Source organism: Artemia sp. Qi Xiang Cuo, chromosome 18 (genome assembly GCF_049724085.1).
Source record: "Artemia sp. Qi Xiang Cuo chromosome 18, ASM4972408v1, whole genome shotgun sequence".
In the NCBI taxonomy this organism is placed as follows: Eukaryota; Metazoa; Arthropoda; class Branchiopoda; order Anostraca; family Artemiidae; genus Artemia; species Artemia sp. Qi Xiang Cuo.
In genome coordinates, this window is record NC_142811.1 from 11,265,742 (window position 1) to 11,278,567 (window position 12,826).

General features: G+C 35.9%; 1 protein-coding gene across 1 annotated transcript in view; it reads right to left on the reverse strand.

The window, feature by feature from the left end:
• Positions 1 to 12,826, reverse strand: part of LOC148941205 (inactive tyrosine-protein kinase RYK-like) — a 155,626-nt gene that overhangs the window by 90,037 nt on the left and 52,763 nt on the right. The gene's annotated exons all lie outside the window — the stretch shown is intronic.

Below are 12,826 nucleotides of genomic sequence, written 5' to 3' on the forward strand. Positions count from 1 at the left end.
TATTTGATTTTATTTTCGCTTATTTTTGGTTTAATGGAGTTCTTTACTTTTCTTTTAAAAATTCATTTTGTGGAAAAAGTTTTTTTTAAAATTAATTTCTGTTTGTTTTATATTGACACAGTGTTTTCAGGCAAAAAGAAAATAATACTTTAAATCTTTTCGTTTTTTAAGACTTTATATTTTGGCCAGCTATTTGTATGCTGGAGAAACATTTTCAGAAATTTTTAACAACATATACCCTTTTAAATATCTGGACACATATAGTAGTGTTTAATTTAGTTTCATACCTCCTCTAATTGACCTGACATGGAAAAATGATATCATCCGCAAAATCACAAGGTTTAATTTCATTGATAGCTTTGGTACACTTACGATGTTTTGATTTGGTTAAATTTTAAGAACAGAAGTAGCCCCGAAAGTTTGAACATAATACCCTCGGTCGTTCTTGGGATACTGCTGAGATAACTTATTGGGAATTAGAATTAACACAATGCATTTTGATTTAATCTTAAGACAACATTTAGTTTTTAAACATAATGGGCAAATGGGAGGATGGGCGTGGTAGGGGGATTAGTTACACTCCAATCACTGTCGACTCTTAAAAAGGACATCATCCCTTTCTATTTTGAATCGAATGAGGCCTTTTCGAAGTTCCTAAGACAACTCCTTCCATACCAAGTGCCCTGGTCTAAAAAAAAAAAAAAAAATAATGCCTTATACCCGCATTGACCTTATCGATATATATGTCAAGTCTTCCAATCACTTTAGACTATTGACAACGGCACTAGACCTTTCAACATTCAATCGAATGAGCTCTTTTCGAGATTCTATGACAAAGCTTCCTATAAGCACCTGATATGCCCCCAGGGCATAAATTACAACCCTTACCCTAAGGGCTTTGAGGGGGGTTGTCATCCTCAAAGACCTAATTTCCAAGACTTTCAACTACGTTAAACAAAATGGCTATCTAAAAATTTTGATTAGTTGTGTTTGGGGAAATGATGGGCGTCAGAGGGGAGTTAGTTCCTCTTCAATAACTTTCAACTATTAAAAAAGGCACTAGTCCTTTCAATTTCCAGTCAAATGAGCACTTTTGAAGTTTATACGACAACGCTTTCAATAAAAACCTTACATGCCCCCAGGGCATAACTACCAACCCTCTCCCTTAGGGCGGGAGGGGGGTTGCCTTCCGCAAAGGCTAAATTTCTTTCTACTAGAACTTTTAGCTCCCTTCAAACAAAGGGCTATCTGCAATTTTTGGTGGGGTGTGCTTTGGGAAATGATGCGCATGAGAGGGAGGTAGTTACCCTCCAATCACTTTCGACTATTAAAAGGGGCACTAGCCCAATCAATTTCCAATTGAATGAACACCTTTTGAAGTTTTTACGACAACTTTATCTATAAAGACCTTATATGCCCCAGGGCATAAGTTACAACCTTTGCCCTGGGCGCTCTGAGGGGTTTGTCATCCTCAAATACATAATTTCCAAAACTTTAAACTACACTGAACAAAATGCTCTCTCTAAACTTTGATTGAATGTGTTTGGGGAAATGGTGGGCGTGAGAGGGGGGTTAATTACTTTCCACTCACTTTCGACTATTAAAAAGGACACTACTTCTTTCAATTTCCAATCAAATAAGCCCTTTTTGAAATTTCTACAACAACTTTCTATAGAAACCTTATATGCCCCCAGGGCATAACTTACAACCCTTGCACTAAGGGCTCTGAGGGGGTTATAATCCTAAATAACCTAATTTCCAGAACTTTCAACTATGTTGAACAAAATAGATATCTCAAAATCTTTATTGTATGTGTTCGGGGAAATAGTGGGGGTGAGAGGGGGCTTAGTTACCGACCAATCACTTTTGACTTTCAAAACGAGCACTAGCCCTTTCAATTTACAATTGAATTAACTCGTTTCGATGTTTCTACGGCAATGCTATCGACAAAAATCTTATATGCCCCCAGGTCATAACTTACAACCCTTGCCCTGAGGGTTGTGGGGGGGAAGGGTTGTCTTCCTTAAAGACCTAATTTCCAAAACTTTCAACTACGTTGAATAAAATGGTCATCTAAAAATTTTGATTCGATGTGTTTGGGGAAAAGGTGGGCGTGGAAGGGGTGTTAGTTGCCTTCTAATCACTTTCGACTATTCAAGTTATATAGCCCTTTTTTCAAGTTTCTACGACAAAGATTTCAATAAAACTTTATATGCCCCCAGGGCATAACTTAGGACTCTTGCCCTGAAGACTGTGGTGGGAGCGTCCTGCTCGAAGGTATAATTTCCAGAACTTTAAACTGCGTGGAAGAAAATGGCTATCTCAAAATTTTGATTAGATGTGTTTGGGGAAATGGTGGGCTTGGAAGGTTTATTATTTGCCTTCCAATCACTTTCGGCTATTAAATAGGGCACTAGCCATTTCAATTTTCAATCGAATGAGCCTTTTATGAACTTTCTGCGACAACGCTTTCTATAAAAACCGTATATGCCCCCAGGGCATAACTTACAACCCTTGTCCTGAGGGCTGTGGGGGGTTGTCATCCTCAAATACCTAATTTCCAGTACTTTCAACTACGTTCAACAAAATAGCTATCTTAAATTTTGATAGAATGTGTTTCGGGCTAGTGCCCTTTAAAAAGGGCACTAGCCCTTTAAATTTTCAATCGAATGAACCCTTTTTGAAGTTTCTACGGCAAAGGTTTCTATAAAAACCTTATATACAACCAGGGCATAACATACAACCCTTGCCCTGAGGGTTTTGGGGAGTGTCCTCCTCAAAAACGTAATTTCTATCTGGAAATCAACTACTCTGAACAAAATGGCTATAATTTCCAGAACTTTAAACTGCGTGGAACAAAATGGCTATCTCAAAATTTTGATTGGATGTGTTTCAGGAAATGGTTGGCGTAGAAGGGGAGTTAGTTGCCTTCTGATCATTTTGGACTATTAAAAAGGGCACAAACCACTCCAATTTCCAATTGAATAAGCCCTTTTCGAAGTTTCTACGACAACTTCTTCGATACGAAGTGCCCTGTTCTAAAGGAAAAAAATAATAAATAATACACTTTGCCAACATCGTTTTTATGTGCCCCCAGGTCATAACTTAAAACCCTTGTCCTGGATGGCTGTGGGGGAGTGTCCTCCTCAAAAACATAATTTCTATGTGGAAATCAACTACGCTGAACAAAATGGCTGTCTCAAAATTTTGATTGGATGTGTTTGCTCCATTTTCAACCATGCTGAACAAAATGGCTATCTCAAAATTTTGATCAGGTGACTTTGGGAAAAAAATGAGCGTGGGAGGGGGCCTAGTTGCCCTCCATTTTTTTTTGCCACTTAAAAAGGTCACTAGAACTTTTAATTTCTGTTCCAATGAGTCCTCCCACGATATTCTAGGACCACTGGGTCGATACGATCACCCCTGGGGAAAAAAACAACAAAAAAACAAATAAACAATTTTCATTAAGATTCTATAATTTTTAGGGGGTCCTTCCCCCTTTTTTCGAAAATCAGCCAAATTTTCTCAGGCGTGTAACTTTTGATAGGTAGGATTAAACTTGATGAAACTTATATATTTGAAATCAGAATTAAAATTTGATTCTTTTGATGTATCTACTGGTATCAAAATTCCGTTTTTTTTCGGTTGATGGGTAGAACTAAACTTGATGAAAGTTATATATTTGAATTCAGCATTGAAATCTGATTCTTTTGATGTATCTATTGGTATAAAAAACCCGTTTTCTAGAGTTTCGGTTACCATTGAGCCGGGTCGCTCCTTACTTACAGTTCGTTACCACGAACTGTTTGATCATAGTTTTTTCTACTTCTTCTTCTTTGTTGTCTGTATATTTATGTCGTTATGTAAATTGACTAAATCGTTATATGATTATGTGAAGTAATTAATTGATTGAGCCGCCGCGCTTTTTCCACTTGATCTTTTAGTAGTGTCTATGTTTATTTTGTTGGGACATATTTAAATATGTTGGGACATATTATTGTTGAGACACTTTTTGGGACATATTTAAATAAAAGAATCAATCAGTCAGATTAATATTTATCATATTAATTACATATTGATTATTAATTCATATTAATTACAATATTTTCATACTAATTATATTAATTACAATATTAATTATATCATATTACATTAGGCCTACATCATATGCCCATTAAATATCTGAGGATTTGGATTCAGCTTCGAAAAAATTGTCTTCCAATGTAAGGTTGTAAGGAAAATGAGGGAGTGTCCGGAAGTCAGATATAGTTGCTTGAGATGTGGGGAAAATGATTATGGGTTGGGCCATTTCCTCCTCCGGTGTAAGTAAATCTCTCACTTAAGGGGATCAAATATCCAGGATGGGGAAGATACTCTGCTTCATGAGGTAATGAGGTCTAGGACTCCCCGTTATATTGTGGCAGTAGGAAATTTTGTACTGATGGGAAGGATGTCAAATGGAGTGTAATTTTTCTTTAGTGTTTGTCCTTTTTGTATATGGTTTTAAAAGGCTTTTAAATACAGATTATTATTATTATTAATAATAATTACACTAAACAATACAGAAGCACAGTTAAAGCTTTTATCAAGCTTTGTCATTGCTTATGTTGTGTCAGAGGCTGGAGTACATTTTCGTTCACAACAATACATTCTTTACATCAAACTCCAAATAGTATTAAGATGCATGACAGTTGACAAACAAAAAGGAAATGTCATGATCAGATCCATGGAATATACAAGGGAATGAAAGGATATTATAGGATCCCTCACCTATTTGAAATAATCGTGCTCGAGACAGCCCTCTCTTCCCTCATTACTAAGCTTTCTGAAAAGTGGAAGCAAGATATTCACAGTTAGAAAGCAAACACAATCGTTCGAGTGAGTTTTAATTAGTTATGCTGGAAAGCATTGAAGCCAATGCAAAATATTTGATATAGTCTTTTCGACAGGTATATTCCTAAAATACATCAAACAGTTTTGAATAAACAGTGAAATAGTATTTGGATAAATAGCATTTTCACCCAAATAAATTTTCTTTAAGTTCTATAAATCTTCCCAAAAACGATTGAAGCGCATTAAAAAAGTAAGGAAACTAACCCGGAAAATGGATCAAGAGATGGTGCCAAATAAGGATTTCAAATTGAACTCTTTCAATTTACATAATTAATTAAATTTAAATTAATTAAAATTTAATTAATTCAAGTAATTCAATAAATTATACAGAAAGAAAACAGACATAGCTAAAGTTTGTGCAAAATATTACTAACCATTTTGTTATGCCAAATTTGTAATTTTACTATATTTTTATATTTTCAACTGACATATTTAGGTGTTATTACTGATTCAATATCATATTTAACTGACAACACTTTGGTGTGGCTATATATCACTTTAAGTTCCAGATAAAAAAAAATTAAAAAAAATAAAACAGTTTAAGTAAGCAAAACAAACAAGAAGAAGTAAGTTGGGGAAACAAGAATTCTTGAATTAACACGGTTATAATAATTCAATAGATTGTATTAAAGTAAAATAAGCTAATGAAAGCCGAATGCCAAAATATTGTTACTGTAAGTCAGCTTTCATGATCCAGCACCAATGGTGTAGTACTGGTGCCTATAATGATCATATCAGTTGACAAACCTTTCTACAAAGCTTTCAGAGGCAGCACAAATGAACTTCGTAAGTAAAGAGCCATAAACCCTTCAATGTGCTATTTTTTAATTTTCTGGCCATCCTGTATGGAAGGGTTGATCGTTTAAACTTCCAATATTATTGGAATAATTTATTGAAAATTATTCATACTATTGATTATAATTGTTATAATTTTATATTTCATATTATTGAAAAATTTCATATTAATTATAATTCCAATAATTTCATTTTATTGAAAATTTAAAGTTCTAGTGATCTTTTTAAGAGCCAAAAGTGACTGGGGGTAATTGGCCCCTTCCTCTTCCTATTTAATACCCGGGTCCCCCATAAACCCCCAAAAGACATCCATTACAAGACGGTACCTGTATCTAAAATCATAAAAAATGTCCGATAAATATGCCTATGGGAATGTAACTGTCACTATGATGTGGTTAAAATTTTGAGATAGGCATTTGGTTCAGAAACTTTGAAAGGTCTAACAGGTGTGCCTCCTGGGTCAACATAACCCGAAACTCCTAAGGATAGTGACACTAAATTACAGGAATTTTCTATTTTTTAAAGTTAGGTCAGGAAAATCAGGATGAGTTAATATCATAGGCAGCACGATAACCCTAACTAAGTAAAGAACGATGTGGACACAATGTATTATTTATTTTTCTTTTTTCTTCTTCTTCTCCATACCTTGGCACATCGTATCGAAGGAGTTTTCGTAGAAACTTCGAAAAGGGCTCATTCGATTAGTAATTGGTGGGGCTGGTGCCATTTTTAATAGTAGACAGTGATTGGAGGGCAACTAGCCCCCCCCCCCTCTACGCCCCTCCTTGCCCCAAACACATCCAATTAAAATTTTGAGATAGCCTTTTTGTTCAGTGTAGTTGATTTCCAGATAGAAAATATGTTTTTGAGGAGAACACTCCCCAACAACCCACGGGGCAAGGGTTTTAAGTTATGCCCTGGGGGCATATAAGATTTTCATAGAAGGCGTTGAAGGCCGTTTTTAATAGCCGAAAGTGATTGGAGGGCAACTTTCCCCCCCCCTCAACGCCCATCAGTCCCCCAAACACATCCAATGAAAATTTTGAGATCGCCATTTTGTTCAGCGTAGTTGATTTCTAGATAGAAAATATGTTTTTGAGGAGGACACTCCCCCACAACCCTCGGGGCAAGGGTTTTAAGTTACGCCCTGAGGGCATATAATAACAATGTTGGCACGGTGTATCATGTATTATTTTTGTTCCTTTAGAGCAGGGCACTTTGTATCGAAGAAGCTGTCGTAGAAACTTCGAAAAGGGCTCATTCAATTGGAAATTGGAGTGGCTTGTGCCCTTTTTAACAGTGCAAGTGATTGGAAGGCAACTAACACCCCTTCCACGCCCACCCTTTCCAGAAACACATCCAATCAAAATTTTGAGATAGCCATTTTTCTCATCGTAGTTGATTTCCAGAAAGAAATTATGTTTTTGAGGAGGACACTCCCCCGCAGCTTTCAGGGCAAGGGTTGTAAGTTAAGTCCTGGGGGCAAAAAAGGTTTTTATAGAAGGCGTTGTCGTAGAAACTTCAAAAAAGGCTCATTCGCTTGAAAATTAAAAGGGCTAGTGCCCTTTTTAATAGTCGAAAGTGATTGGAGGGCTACTAACCCCCCTCTCACGCCCACCGTTTCCTCACACACATCCAATCAAAATTTTGAGATAGCCGTTTTCTTTAACGTAGTTTTAAGTTCTGGAAATTAGGTCTTTGAGGATGACAACCCACCTCACAACCCTAAGGGCAAGGGTTGTAAGTTATGCCCTGGGGCATATAAGTTTCTATAGAAGGCGTTGCCATAAAAACTTCAAAAAGGGATCATTCGATTAGAAATTGAAATGTCTAGTGCCCTTTTCAATCGTTGAAAGTATTTGGAAGGCAACTAACAACCCTTCAAAGCCCACCATTTCCCCAAACACATCCAATCAAAATTTTGAGATATCCATTTTGTTCCACACAGTTAAAGTTCAGGAAATTATACATTTGAGCAGGACATTCCCCCCACAGTCTTCCGGGCAAGGGTTTTAAGTTATGCCCTGGGGGCATATAAGTTTTTATTGAAATCTTTGTCGTAGACACTTGAAAAAGGGCTCATTTGATTGAAAATCAAAGGTCTAGTGCCCTTTTTAATATTCCAAAGTGATTTGAGGGCAACAAGCCCCCCCCTCTCTGTCGCCGACCTTTTCCCCAAGCACATCCAATCAAAATTTTTCGATAGCCATTTTGTTCAGTGTTGTAGATTTCTAGATAGAAATTACATTTTTGAGGAGTACACTCCCCCACAGCCCTCAGGGCAAGGGTTGTAAGTTATGCCCTGGGGACATATAAGGTTTTTATAGAACGCGTCGTCGCAGAAACTTCAAAAAGGATTAATTCGATTGGAAAATGAAATGGCTAGTGCCGTTTTTAATAGTCTAAAGTGATTGGAAGGCAACTAACACCCCTTCCACGCCCACTATTTCCCCAAACATATCCAATCAACATTTTCAGATAATAATTTTGTTCCACATAGTTTAAAGTTCAGGAAATTATACCTTTGAGCAGAACAGTCCCCCCACAGTATTCAGGGAAAGGGTTATAAGTTATGCCCTGGGGGCATATAAAGTTTTTATTTAAATCTTTGTCGTAGAAACTTGAAAAGGGGCTCATTCGATTGGAAATTCATGCCTTTTAATGCCGATCATGCCCTATTTAATAGTCTAAAGTGATTTGAGGGCAACGTAATATTATTCAACGTAGTTGAAAGTTTTGGAAATTAGGTCTTAAAGGATGACAACGCATCCCCCCACAACCCTCAGGGCAAGGGCTGTAAGTTATGCCCTGGGAGCATGGAAGGTTTTTATAGAAAGCGATGTTGTAAAAACATCAAAAAGGGCTCATTCAATTGAAAATTGAAAGGGCTAGTGCCCTTTTAATAGTCGAAAGTGAGTGAAGGGCAACTAAACCCCCTCTCACGCCCACAATTTCCCCAAACACACCCAATCAAAATTTTGCGATATCCATTTTGTTCAACGTAGTCGAAAGTTCTGGAAATTAGATCTTTTAGGATGATAAACCACATCAAAGCCCTCAGTGCAAGGGTTGTAAGTTATGCCCTTGGGGCATATAAGTTTTATATAGAAAGCTGTTGTAGAAATTTCAATAGGGGCTCATTTGATTGGAAAATGAAATTGCCCTTTTTAATAGTCGAAAATGAGTGGAGAGTAATTACCCCCCCCCTTTTCTCGCCCACCATTTCCCAAACACATTCAATTAAACTTTAAAGATAGCCATTTTGTTCAACGCAGTTGAAAGTTCTGGAAGTTACGTATTTAAGGATGACAATCCCCCCTATGTATTATGTATTTAAGGACGAGTCCCCAGGGCAAAGGTTGTAAGTTATGCCCTGGGGGCATATAAGGTTTTTAATAATAGTGTTGTCGTAAAAACTTCAAAAAAAGCTAGTTCAACAGGTAATTGAGAGGGCTATAGTCCGTTTCAATGGCCGACAATGGTTAACGGCCCTATAACCCCCCTCTCATGCCCACCATTTCTCTAAACATCTTTACGCAGAATGTCCGGGAAGTTATGTGGGTCGACAGTGCTGCCTATCCTGGAAATTAAATAGTCGATGATGTCAACCTCCAACCCACAGAGCGAGGGTTGTAAGTTATGCCCTTGGAGCATATAAGGTTTTCTATTGAAAGCGTTGTCGTAGAAACTTCAAAAAGGCTCATTTGATTGGAAATTGAAAAGAGCTAGTGCCTTTTTTAATAGTTGAAAGTGATTGGAGAAAGACTAACTCCCCTCTCACGCCCACCATTTTCCCAGACACATCCAATCCGAATTTCGAGACAGCCATTTTGTTTAACGTAGTGGAAAGTTCTGAAAATTAGGTCTTAGAGGATGATAACCACCCTCACAGCCCTTAGGGTATGGGTTGTAATTTATGCCCTGGGGGTATATAAAGTGTTCATAGAAATTGTTGTCGTAGAAACTCAAAAAGGGCTCATTCGATTGGAAATCGAAAGGCCTAGTGCCCTTTTTAATAGTCGAAAGTGATTTGAAGGCTTGACATTTTTATAGTAAAGATCGACGTGGGTATAATATATTATTTTTTGTTGTTGTTGTTGTTTAGAATAGGGCACTTTGTATCGAAAGAGTTGTCGTAGGAACTTCGAAAAGGGCTCATTCGATTGAAAATAGAAAGGGCTGATGCCCTTTTTAATAGTCGAAAGTGATTGGAGGTAAACTAAACCCCCTCCCACGCCCACACTCCCATTTGATTTTATGTTTAAAAACTAAATGTTGCCAGAAGATTAAATCAAAATACACTGTGTTAATGCTAATTCCCAATAAGGCATTTCAGCAGTATCCCAAGATCGACTGAGGTTTATATGTTCAAAGTTTCGGGGCTGCTTCTGTTCTTAAAATCTAACCAAATCAAAATAGCGTAAGCGTATCCAAGCTATCAAAGAAAGTAAACAGATTTTTTTGCGAACGGTATCAAGTTTTCCATTTCAGGTCAACTAGAGGAGTAATGAAACTAAATTAAACTCTACTATTTGTTTCAAGATTTTTAAGAGTGTGCCTGTTGTTAAAAATTGCTGAAATTTTTTCTCCAATATACAAATAGTATAAATTCTTTAAAAAAAACGAAAAAATTTAAAATATCATTTTCTTTTTCTCTGAAAAGACTATGTCAATATAAAACGAACAGAAATCAATTAAAAAAACTTTTCCACAAAATAAGTTTTTCAAAGAAAAGTTAAGAACTCCATTAAACAAAAAATGAGCAAAAATAAAATCAAATAATCTACCAAGCGTGAAACTACCGCAAATCAGCATCGATTTGTTGGGCTCAAATTTGGGCTCAAAGCCCCTATGCCTTCCCAAGGCCAGAACATAATTTGCACTTTACTGAAAAAAATATAAATGTTTTTAATTCAATAACTTTAATAAATCAAATAATATTAACATTTTGATTACCAACTATTCGTATATGTATATCAAACTGACAATGCACATTCATTTGTATTTTTTTCAGGAGAGTGCAAATTATGTTCTGGCCTTGGGAAGGCATAGGGGTTTTGAGCCCAACTTATGTTAATTTCTGCTCGTTTTAAGTTTGACTCGGTTTATTATTGTAATTTCTGTTCGTTTTGGGTTTCATTTATTTATTGATGCTGATTTGTGGTAGTTTCACGATTGTTAGATTATTTGATTTTATTTTTGCTCAATTTTTGTTTAATTACTTTTCTTTGAAAAACTTATTTTGTGGAGAAAGTTTTTTTAATTAATTAGGACAAAAAGAGGAATACTGAGTTGTGACCTTCAGGAAGCACTCTGGGAAGGCAAGGGATTCAATATTTTATCCTTGGAGAAAGGAGTAAGGGTGCAAAAAGAAATCTGTCTCCTATTCCGCCATCCCAAAAAAAACTAACATTTTTCTTGGAAGCTTGAAACTTGTCTCCGTAAGCTCTGGGTTAATGGAGCCCTTGTGCATATAAAATATGAAATAAAACTGTACCACCGAAGAATGGGCTCAAAACTGTTTTACTGATCAGTCCAGACACTTGACTTTGAGTTTTCTTCATCATTCAAAGCCAAAATACTAAACAATTGAAATACACAAAAACGGTGCCTTGTATTTTATAGCTTTCTTGGCCAGGGGGACCCCTATAAAGAAAACGAATCTGAAAATAGTTTTGGCTCTATCAGTTTGTTATGTGCCAAAATTCAGCCAAAAAATATTTGTCTCTTATAGGTTTGTAGCTTACAGTTAAAGGTCAGGTTGACAGGCCCAGGTTGAACTGAACGAAAACAAAAATATTTTAAAAGCGTGTTCATCTATATGTGACATATGAACCTGGGCAAATAAAAAAAAATTCTCGGGTTGGCTTAGACTTTTAGGGTATCGACATAAAACCAAGGGAACCTCATAGACAGCGACGACACTGCCTAAAGATAATGAAGACAAACTAGAAATTAAATAGAATCATCAAAGGAGACGCTTCGTGGACATAGAGATCCATAATATTAATGCTATTCTTCAGTGTATTTGCTTTAGTCCTGGAAGTTGCACATAAACTTCATTTATGGAGAGGTCGAATCGGATCAAACTTTTTCCAAGGCTTTGAGATGGTTCACCCCCACAGGTCTAATTTTTGGTGGTAAAATAATTAAATTTTCAAATCTTGTTAGGAAATCTTATATTTTCCAATATATTCTTTATTCTCTACTTTAATCTTTTATCATTTCATAAGACATAACCAATTGTTATATTTCCGATATTTCGATTTGTTAGTCTAATATAGCTAACCAAAGGAAAAAGGAAACACGCTCAAAATGAAAATCTAAACATTATTTTTAGTGAAACTACATTTTCAAAATGTTATTCAAAAGACTTTTGTAAATGGAAAAGTTTGATGAAAAAGACATTTTACATTACGCTTTCGACTAATATTCTTTTTACCACATCTGCATCTGACAAAATGAATTTTCAATTTTCATCTACAAGCAATAACCATGGAAAAATTTGCATTTGAAGAAATGAATAAGTTTCACAGAAAAAGAAGAATAGATATCAACTAAGCTTATGCTTTTTTTCTATTGCAAAATTAAATACGAAATACATTTGTCAGTACATAAAAACGGCAAAGAATAGGGTTACTTTAAGCAGTAAACTTATAACGGGAGATTTCTTTTTTTAGGGGGGGGGATTTTTATTATTTTTTGTGTGATTTGTTTGTTGTTTCTAAAATTTACGCTTATTTTCCACTTGCACAAATTGAAACCTATCGAACTCAGTAAACCAAAATTTTGCACCCTTTGCTTCAAGAATGATTCGGAGCTTCAAAAACGAGACCATATTTAATGAAGGAACATGGGCAAGGAAACGTGTCTTAAGTTTTCATTAGTAATTACAAAGTTTGTTAAGTTGTGTTTAACTCTGCCACATTTTTTTTTTTGAAATGGGTGAACCTGGGTATTGAGGTTTTTTCAATTTAATATATTATTGCATCATATTTTCCATAATATTTACCGTATGTTTCCTTCTTTTAATTTTTTAACCCAATCCATCTCCCACCTCAATATCTTACCAGTGGTAAGATACTACCATTCTCAAAACTAATGAATGCAAACATGACTGAAATGTTTACTTACTTTC